Raw genomic sequence first — 10,718 nt, 5'->3', positions numbered from 1 at the left:
TAGTCCCTAATTTTGCTCTCAAAGTGCACCAGATTGATGCATTTAACTTCAACATTTAAAAAAAATCTTCCCGGGGGAGCTTGCCCCCGGACCCCCCTAGAGGAGGTGAGGTCCACCACCGGCCCACACCCACTGTTAAATTGTCTCACCCACATTGAGGATGCTTCCTACGCCCATGTTTTTTTCCATGCGTCATGTCAGGCAAATTGGGTCCAAATGTTATTGCATCAATGATCTGTTAAAATTAAAATCACTAAATATTATGCTGTAACTATTTTGCTCTAGGCAACTCAACGGCTCAGGTAATGTGATTACTAAATGAATAATTGTCCAAAATAGCATAAAATGCATAGGTTTTTTTGTTAAGTAACATACTTTCGTCGCCGGCCGGCCGATACATGCCGCGCATTAAGTGGGCCTGTCTGTCAATTAATCCCCGGGCCACTTTTTCCCCCCAGTCCGCCCCTGCGTGCAGCTGTGACACGGCAGTTAAAGGCAATGTGAGCTACCATTCCCATTGGATAACGGAGGATTTTACACCCGGAAGTAAGTATTCTCCTTACTGTCGATTGATTTTACAGTGATATCTGCACTACTCATCAACTCAAAAGCACCAGATTATCCTTGTTAAGGCGAGACACCCCAGGTGAATAGGGTAATTTTTTTTAACTTAAAGATATCAGCTAGAAATGTATCCTGTTAATTACTTACAATAAGGCAATTCATTTTTATATTACACATTTTCTGAAATAGCATGTTTAAATATGCAAATGAGCCATTATCTCATTAAATATGCGAATTGTTTAACACATGTCAGGAACCCAATTCTGAACATTGGATAAAGCCAGGTTCAAAATTCTTGTTTCATTTTGTAGTCATATTAGAAACACAGGCTTTTACAGAAGGGATTTTGGATATCTCTTTTTATCACTCCATAAATCAGAAAATACTGTCAACAGCCCTAAAATATAGATTTTCGCCATTGTTTTAGGTATAAATGTTATATAATTCAGGCTATGAATGATATATGAACAAGCCCTTCAGTAAAAGCCTTCATAATATTGATAGGAATATAACTGGAAGGTTTGGTGTATGTAAGTGCTACTGACGTGGACATTTTGGACTCAGAGTAGGAGAAAAAATTCCAAAAAGAAATTATTGGAAGACACTATTTACAGACACAATATCTAATCTAATACTTACCAACAACATAGAACATATAAAACCCAATAAAACTGAGTAACACAGTATATGACCTGATGAACAAAACCACAGTAACACAAACACACTGCGACCACAGTAACACACACACTGCCACCAGAATAGAATTGTGTGTCCATCCGCCCTACATAACACAGCCTAGTCCATGCCTGCTCCATAAGTAGGCCCCTCCTTCATCTCCTGCTGATGTCTTTTTACTTTTTTTGCTGTGCTTAGACTCTTGTGCCTATATTTTAAACTGGCATATGTAACAGCCTCAGCTTTTGAAATTCTAAGCAAATCATTTTCTCTCATTGCGCTGACAGTAACAGCTGTGCTCTGGAGCCACAACTTCTCCGTAACAGCCAGCATGGCAGAGGCACCTTCAATAAAGGTAGAGATGGCCATACTTGCAGCTGCCTCAACCCTGCTTTTCCCCACAAAGACCGTTTTTGGATAACGCGCCCATATCACTGAGTTGAGGCACTCGTTGGCATTTTGAGTACCTCCATGCTGCATTGTCTGTAGCAGGCTGTCACTTGACATGCGGTGGTACACAGGGATAAGCTTCTGCCTCACCTCTCACTTTAAAAAGTTTGCAGCATGTAGTTTGTGGCTACCAGGTGTTTCCCCATTATCCTCTGCTTTCCTATACCAACACCAGGAGGGATTGCACCTGGTGTGTAAGGGGCTGTCATCTGTAGACATGCCGTGGAGGAGACCTGCCCATATTTCAGCCTTCATCTGATCAATTGAACCCTGGTTGTTCAGAATTGCCCCCCTGTAATAATTTTGAAAAGTTTTACATTTCTTTGCAGTCAGCTTCCCTACACCCTTCCCTCCTAACTTTCCCTGTGAACTCAGTTTTCTGAGTGCTGTACCCATTTGCTTATGGGCATAATTGATGCACTCTAATTTCACCACTTCATGCCTAGGGTATGGATTCAGTGCAACCACCTCCCTAAATACTGCGCTATCCCCATCTGACAACATCTCAGTGTACCGCACCTGGTGGCGATTCATAGACCTGGCCCACATCCTCTTGGCTGACTCCTGCTCCATTGCCTTACTTGAACCTGCAAAGTTTCTTGCACAATCAATGTGTGTCTGTCGCCAACTGTCATACTCCTCCTCTGTAATCTTTTGCGCTTGCTTGGCACTTCCCTTTAGAGCAAAAGCATGGCAATAGGATTTCATAGTCTCACCAATCCAGTAAGGATGTCAATGCACACCGATCCCATAATGGGATGTGAAGCCTCGCTTTTGCCATGTGCCATCAAATGACACGCTGATGTTTATCACTGCATCTGCATCCTCCCTCAGCAACTCTGCAACATCTGGGTCCACATCTGCATAAGCCTGCCTGACCTGCTCCCTTGTCCTGTGAAGTGACTCCAGGCCTCTCTCTATTTCTGCCACTAATTAGAGAAAACAATTATTCAACTTGAATGTCCTGATAAGTTATACTCTGTATTCAATAGTTCAAGTTTTCTTGGTCTCAATCCTGTTTCTATACCTGTCACTCTCTTGTAATGTCTCGGATAGTTTTGAGACGAAGTCCAGGAATCCCCAACACTTTGCTGATTTTCTTCAGAGTTGCATAGCCCAAACCTAACTCGAGCACCATTCGCACATTCACATCAAAAGCAACATCCTTCCTGGTTTCGTCTTGAAGACGCGTAGATGTGTACACACTTTTGCGGTACCCGCCATCACACAGACTGCACTCTAAAATTAAGCTGCTACAGAAACCATGGTTTTGCGGATCAATATTGACTTTGAGCCCTGTCCCTGCGCAATTTGGACAAATCAACCCACTGAGCAGTTCATTCAGCCGCGCTGCATGAATTATCAGCCACTGCTGTGTGGCGCTATCTAAACCCTCCTGCTCTTTGGGTGACAGCTTGCGCATTGACACACTCATTGAAGGTATTTCAGGTTCGGGGACATTTGTTTTGTGTTGGACCTTGCCTCGTGCAAGTTACAATTGTTGTTGTCTTCTCTTTGTACGTTTATTCCGTGGTTGTTTTGCCATTTTGAGATTTACATTTTCTGCGAAAAGCTAAACAAGGAAGTGTCGTAGCACACCACGTGACCCATCTGAATGAATCACGTTGTCAGAAATTGACACCAGCCAATAAGATTTTGTTTTTTGGTCAAAACCCCTTTGTACTTTGACGATTGGTTGCTGATACAAAGGAAATGACCATATTTGGATCCGATGAGATTGTGCAGGAGAAACGGAGCTTTACAACGATACCTCTGATGGTGCAAACAGCGGTTGCGGTACTTTATGTTACGTTAGAATGCTAACTTTTGGTGAATTTAGGAGAAATCTACAGAAGCAAATAGACAAACTATAGTAAAATAAACACCTAAATGTGTATTTTCAACGTTTTCCTTTCAAAAGCCTGAAAGAAAACATGTTATGGAATCAAAATAGCACAAAATCTCAAAATTGACCAGTGCATGTAAAACGATGTTTTTGCCTGCCGTGTCTTAATTACACAACATTGATTGGTTTAAATTATGTGCAATGCTTTTGGATTTTCCCCCTTCGACTCGGAGAAATAAATATTTTTTCGGAGTTTAGGATGGCAAAAGACACTACACTACCCAGAATCCTCAGCTATCGTTTAGGACTACACCGTGTGCTTTCCTTGACAAACCCCGTGATTAGTCCTCAAGCTCTATGATTGGATGTTGGAGTGGCAGTGTGCAAAGTTTACGCCGAGTGTCAAACAGCACTTTGAAAAGGAATGAAACCCATCGAACGCACACTATCCAAAACAAGAATCGAACGTGTCCTACCCCTATGGTACCGCCTGCCAGACGGCCGCAGACAGAACAGTTTGCGGCTGGGGTGATGGGGGCCTTTTATAATCCTGAGGGCCTTCTTTAAGGTTAACCTGGTATTTTTACTCCACTACATTTATTTCAGTTACTTTGCAGATTCTGATTAATGATGTAAAATATAAACAACACTTAAATCAGACTTTAGTTTCACCTAAAATTCAGTGAAGATGATTGTCAAGTGCCACCAATCAGGTGAAATATTTGGTAGTGGGTGCTTGAGAAGACAAAACATTAATTTGCAGATCCCTATAAAGTATATTCATTACTCGTTATTCCCTAATCGTTCATTAAAGACTGTATATAATGGCTATTTTGCAGATCCCTTTCAAGATTTTCTAAGGTTTATTGACATATCATATACACAACTACGGTGTAGTTATGCAATGATGACAAACTTGGGTCATAGGTTCCTCAACAAGACATCTATCAATATGTGTGTACCTCCACCATTAAACTGTCATATTCTGCACATTTCTTATTCTATCTACATACATCTTATAAGAGTATAATAAATATGTATAATATCAGTTAAAATAAGTGCTTCAACATAGTTAACATTGCAGGAAAGTTGATTGTCAAGTCCCAAAACAAATCATGCAATATATTAGAAGTTAAGTACTTTGTCAGGCTTAATATTTATCTGTAGATAGATACCCTCAAAGCTTTTTTCTTATTTAAAAGAAGACCTTAACCTAAAGTATTCTTTAATGTTTAAATAAAGCCTTATTAGTTTGTCTGTTTTGCACATCCTCCTATTAATATCTTTTTTAATATCAGGCACTAAACTGTTTTATTGTAGAGATCACTGCTTGATATTTTTGATTCTATATTGATATCATTGACCAACTACTTTCCAACTATTTTGTATGTACTCTTAATATTTAAATGTTTTCATCAAATACAACCCATTAAGAAAAAGGCATTTTAAAACAGTCATTAAAAAGCAACACAATCTACCTGCATTGCAATTACTCTAAACGTGTAATAATGTGCTTTAACCAGTGGGTGGTTTGGGTTAAAAAGCTGTCAAGTTTCATTTTCATTTCAATCTTTATTTCGAACGGATTAAAAAAATAACAAATTAAAATAACAAATGTGAAAAACAGAACACCGTATTTTTTAAATACAGTATTTATCGACATTCATGATAATATTTATATATTCAAAAAAAAAGTCTTCATATTAATAATAATAAATCATATGTGTCCGAAAGGGAGCAGGAGGAAGCATATTAATTCCCTTACTTGATCAATGATTGTGCTTTAAATCATTATGCAAGTTATTCCTACATTTAAATGTATACATACATATACAATAATTATAATCATTATACTCATCTTCAATCACCTTTCTTCATTCTCATAGTTTTCCCAAAAAGGGATTCTGTACATCCTTTTAAACTGAATTATGCTTGTGCTTTGTTTGAACTCCTGCTCCAAACAATTCCATAAAATCAACCCACAGATTGTTATACTCATACTTCTCAGAGTTGTTCTGACCTTGAGTTGTTTAAAATGTAGATTTCCTCTCAAATTATACCCACCCTCTCTGTCTATGAACAGTGTTTTTAATTATTTGTTTTTGATTATGTCTTGCTCTGTACATGATTTGTGCTGTTTTAAATGTAACCAGATCAGTGAACTTCAATATGTGTGACTTCAAAAATAATACATTAGTGTGTTCAAGATATCCAATATTATTGATAACTCTTATAGCCCTTTTTTTGTAATGTGCATAACGGCTGTACGTGTTTCCCCAAATCTCCACACAGTAAATCAGATATGGCAATATTAGTGTGTTATATAGAGTATACAATGAGTTGTAGTCCAGAATGTGTCTGGCTTTTCCCAATATTGCGATAGTCTTAGCCAGTTTTGCTTTTACATGAGTGATATGAGGTTTCCAGCTGATTTTGTGGTCTCAAACCACACCAAGGAACTTAATTTCATATGCTCTTTCTATCTTTATGTTATCTAGTATTAATTGCACCTGTGGATTTGTTTTATGTTTTCCAAATAACATAATCTTTGTTTTGCTTATATTTAATGATAATTTGTTTGTGTCAAACCAATGTTTTACTTTAATCATTTCTGCTGTTATCACTTCCATTAGCTTTTTCAAATTGTCACCGGAACAAAAAATACTAGTGTCATCTGCAAATAAAATAAATTTCAATATATTTGGTACTCTGCAAATGTCGTTGATATATTATGAACAGCTTTGGACCCAACACAGACCCCTGAGGTACTCCACAAGTTATGTTCATGTATTCTGATTTATGTTCACCAATTTCAAAAAATTGTTTTCTGTTGCTTAAATAATCTCTCACCCAGTCTAATCCAACCCCTCTGATGCCATACCGTTCCAGTTTTGTCAGTGAAATATTGTGATCTATGGTGTCAAATGCTTTTTGTAAGTCTATAAATATTCCCACTGCTTGTTTTTTATTGTCCATGCAGTTTGCTATTTCATTTAATTCCATTAGTGCCATAGCTGTTGATCTATCTTTCCTGAATCCATATTGACTGTCGTCCAAAAGCTGATGTGTTGAAACTGTCAAGTCTTTTTGTAAAAAGTTTTTCAAGGATCTTGGAAAACTGAGAGCAATGAAAAAGGTCTGTAACTTGTGTAATGGTGTTTATCCCCAGTTTTATATAATGGTATAACTTTTGCTATTTTCATTTTATTTGGGAATTTACCAGATTGAAAAGACAAGTTAAAAAGATGAGTCAATGGTTCTGCAATTTCTTCAATAATGTTTTTGACAATAATCATATCAATATTATTTCAATCGGTCGAGGATTTTCTTTTACATTTTCGTACAGTATGATTTATTTTTCTTCGACTGGTGTGAGGAACAAAGAGCTATTGTTTTCATTCCAGAGGTCCGTATCTTCCCCTTTAGTTGTCTATACGGTTAAAACATTTTCTGCCAGATCTGGCCCCACATTTACAAAGAATTCACTAAAACCATTAACCACATCTTCCGTATTATTAATAACATTATTTTTGTCCACAAAAAACTCAAACCTGAACTTTTTGCTCCATTTCTAATGACACTATTTAATACTTTCCATAAACCTTTCATAATATTCTTATTATTCTCGAATTTTTTATTATAGTATTCTTCTTTACATATCCTCAGAATATGGGTTAATTTATTCTTGTATCTTTTATATTTATTTTCTGCTTCTGAAGTTCTATATTTTATGAATTGTCTATATAGTGTATTTTTCTGTTTGCAGGCATTTTTTTTAGGCCATTAGTGATCCATGCACTGTGAGTTTGTTTGTGTCTCTCTCTGCATTGTTTCACAGGACAGTTTTTGTCATAAAGTGATTTAAAAATGTTTAGAAATTCATCATAGGCCTTGTCAATATCGTCTCTCTAATATACTACCCTCCAATTCGGATTTAGTAAGTCATTCTTAAATGCAATTCTGTTATCTTCAGTTCTCAATCTTTTGTATTTGAAAAGGCTGGCGACTTTCGGTTTCTTAGAACTGCAGTGATAGACAATAAAAAGAGGTAAATTATCACTGATGTCACAATATAATAGTCCGCCCACTGTATTGTTTTCCATAATGTTTACAGTGTTAACAAAATAAAATATACTGCTGTTTCTGGTTTAGTTTACGACGGATATATTTTGTTATTGTTTTGATATTTAACACAAAAGCGATGGAAAAAACCCACAGCAACACAGAAAAGATGGTCTTAACATGACCCACAATAATAACACAATAATATCAAAACTAAATATTACTACAAACTTTATTGTGAAATTAAAACAGAACGGTTAAAGAATAGTTTCCGGTCTATTCTGAGGCCAGATCTCTGTAGATAAATAAAGAACTACGACAGATGTGTAATATGTAATGCAGCCGAACCATTTATTACAATGCATTCATGTGATGACTTTCAAAGAGTAAAGCAAGCCCTGCTGAATAAAGTATGACTTCATCTTTTACGAAACGTTTTTTTTCATATGGAATGCAGTTGGAGGTCAACCAATCACAGAGCTTGAGGACTAATCATGGGGTTTGTCGAGCAAAGTGGAATGATAGCTGAGGATTCGTAGTGTAGTGTCTTCGGCAATCCTAAACTCTGAAAAAAAATGTGTTTCTCCGAATCGAAGGGGAAAAATACAAAAGCATTGTTCACAATTTAAACCAATCAATGTTGTGTGATTAACAAGGATAATCTGGTGTTTTTGAATTGATGAGTAGTGCATATATCACTGTAAAATAAATCGACAGTAAGGAGAATACTTACGTAAAATCCTCCGTTATCTAATGGGAATGGATGCTCACATTGCCTTTAACTGCCACAGTTGCACGCCAAAGGACCCACGGCGGCACGCGTTGAAGCTTCAACACTTCTGCCCATTCACTTTGAAAGGGCTGACGTCACACTTTACCAAATTGCATTGTGGTATATTGTTGTTATAATACAAATTATTATTATTACTATTGAACAAAAAGCATTTTAAATACAGTCAGTAGCCATCGTCATTCCGATGTGGGGGGAGTGGTTTTCACCATCATTATCAACATTATATATATTTTAAATGACTAATATTAGCCTACATTAAAGGGGACATCAAATAGGAATATAATTATCTTTTAAAAAACGTTAACTAAAGGGAACAATCTATTTGACACAGCTGAAGCTCTGGCCTTCCTTAAAAACTAACTAATTTAATAAAAATCACAGTTGAACACAACAAAAATTCGTAACTAATGTAATTTTTACATTCTGACGAAAAATAAAAATGATTATGAATACAAATAAAATAAAAGAAGCCTCCCGTGAGTTACTACAAGCTATAAAGTAGATTTGAAAAACGTTTTATTGAATAAAAGCTCACTGCTGGATGTTGTAGATATGCGTGTGTGCACCACGACAAAGGACCCTCATTCACTTTACATTGGGGTTGTTTGCGTGGTGCAGACACGTAAATGTAGCAGTCCGTGACTCCAGCACGTACTGCGGTGTTAAGGAGTCGTGGTGGAGTCACATATTCTGGTGACACCAGGTTGAATATGTTCTATGGGACGTCTCTACTGGGAACGTTTTCGTTTTTCCCACAATTAGAAGTTGTCAGTATTAAACACATTGGTGTTATCAAATGTAATAATAATTAATAAATGGTTGAAAATAGCTTGTGTCCATAATGGGCAGCATTAATATATACCCACATAACAGCTCATTGTTACTTTGTAATTCTACTCCACTACAATTCAGAGGTTAACCTGATATTTTTACTCCACTACATTTATTTTAGTTACTTTGCAGATTCGGATTAATGATGCGAAATATGAACAACCCTTAAATCAGACTTTATTTACACCTGAGTAAAATTCCGAGAAGGTGATTGTCAAGTGCCAACAATCAGGAGAGATATTTGTTGGTGCTTAAGAAGACTAAACATTTATCTGCAGATCCCTATAAAGTATATTCATTACTCGTTATTCTCTACTAATAGTTAATTAAAGACTGTATATAATGGCTATTTTGCACATCCCTTTCAATATTTGTAAAGGTTTATTGACATATCATATACACTACTATGATGTATTTATGCAATGAATGAAACACTTGGGTCACAGGTTCCTCAACACAGTGCATTACAAGACATCTATCAATATGTATGTACCTCCACCATTAAACTGTCATATTCTGCACATTTCTTATACTATCTACATACATAAGAGTATAATTAATGTGTATAATATCCGTTATCAGGGGCGCCAGCTAAAATCTTGCCTAGGGCAGCAAATTGGTCAGGGCCGGCCCTGTGGCAAAGATATGTAGAAAATAAACGTATTTAAGATACGTTCAAAACAAACGTAACGTGGGAGTATCATATGCACGCAAAACTCGGCGGGAATGGTTAGCGTATCATATGCACGCATTTCCAATGTGTAAAGTCGTGTCATTTGTACGCAGACTGAAGAGAGTGGGTTGTTGCACATGATCAATTATATTTTGAAGACAAATGTACTCTCTCTCCTTCTCCCTCTCTTTCTTCTTCTCTCTCTCTCTCCCTCTCTCTCTTCTTCTCTCTCTCTCCCTCTCTCTCTCTTCCTCTCTCTCCCTCTCTCTTCTGTGGATTTTGAAAAGTAACTTAAATATTTAAAGACATTTTAAAGTTTTACATTTTAGAACAGTATTTGCTGTGGTGGTGAAATCTCCCCCCCCCCGAAAGTATTTGGGAAAGTTTCATCTAAAAGTAGGTTGTTAAAGCGATATATGAAAAATTGTCATAGATGGTGATGTTTTTGTAACCTGATATTGGTTGGATACTGGTATTGAACTTGTACTCAGTTGTAAGTAAGTAATTCTGAATTGAATGTTATTGATGGAGGCTTAAACTTTCTGACAATTGTTCTTCTTGCCTTTCAGCTTGCTGGGTCCAATATGATTTGGCAGTGTACGTTTTGTTCAACTTTTGTCTCTTCCAGACCACAATTATGTAAACACTAAAGACTGCAGCACAGCCACTTTTCCAGAGTTAACCCCCTTCCACGCCTCTATAATGATTGTATGTGTACATTTCAGTCACTTAATGCTCTGAGAACTCATTTGTCAAGAACACATACTGCACAACTTAGCAGTAGTGCAGAGCAGAGTCGGGAGACTGCGTTATTTAAATGCCCT

Source organism: Notothenia rossii, assembly GCF_949606895.1.
Source record: "Notothenia rossii genome assembly, chromosome: 2".
Lineage (NCBI taxonomy): Eukaryota > Metazoa > Chordata > Actinopteri > Perciformes > Nototheniidae > Notothenia > Notothenia rossii.
The sequence above is the reverse complement of the archived record's forward strand: the minus strand, read 5'-3'. Positions refer to the sequence as shown.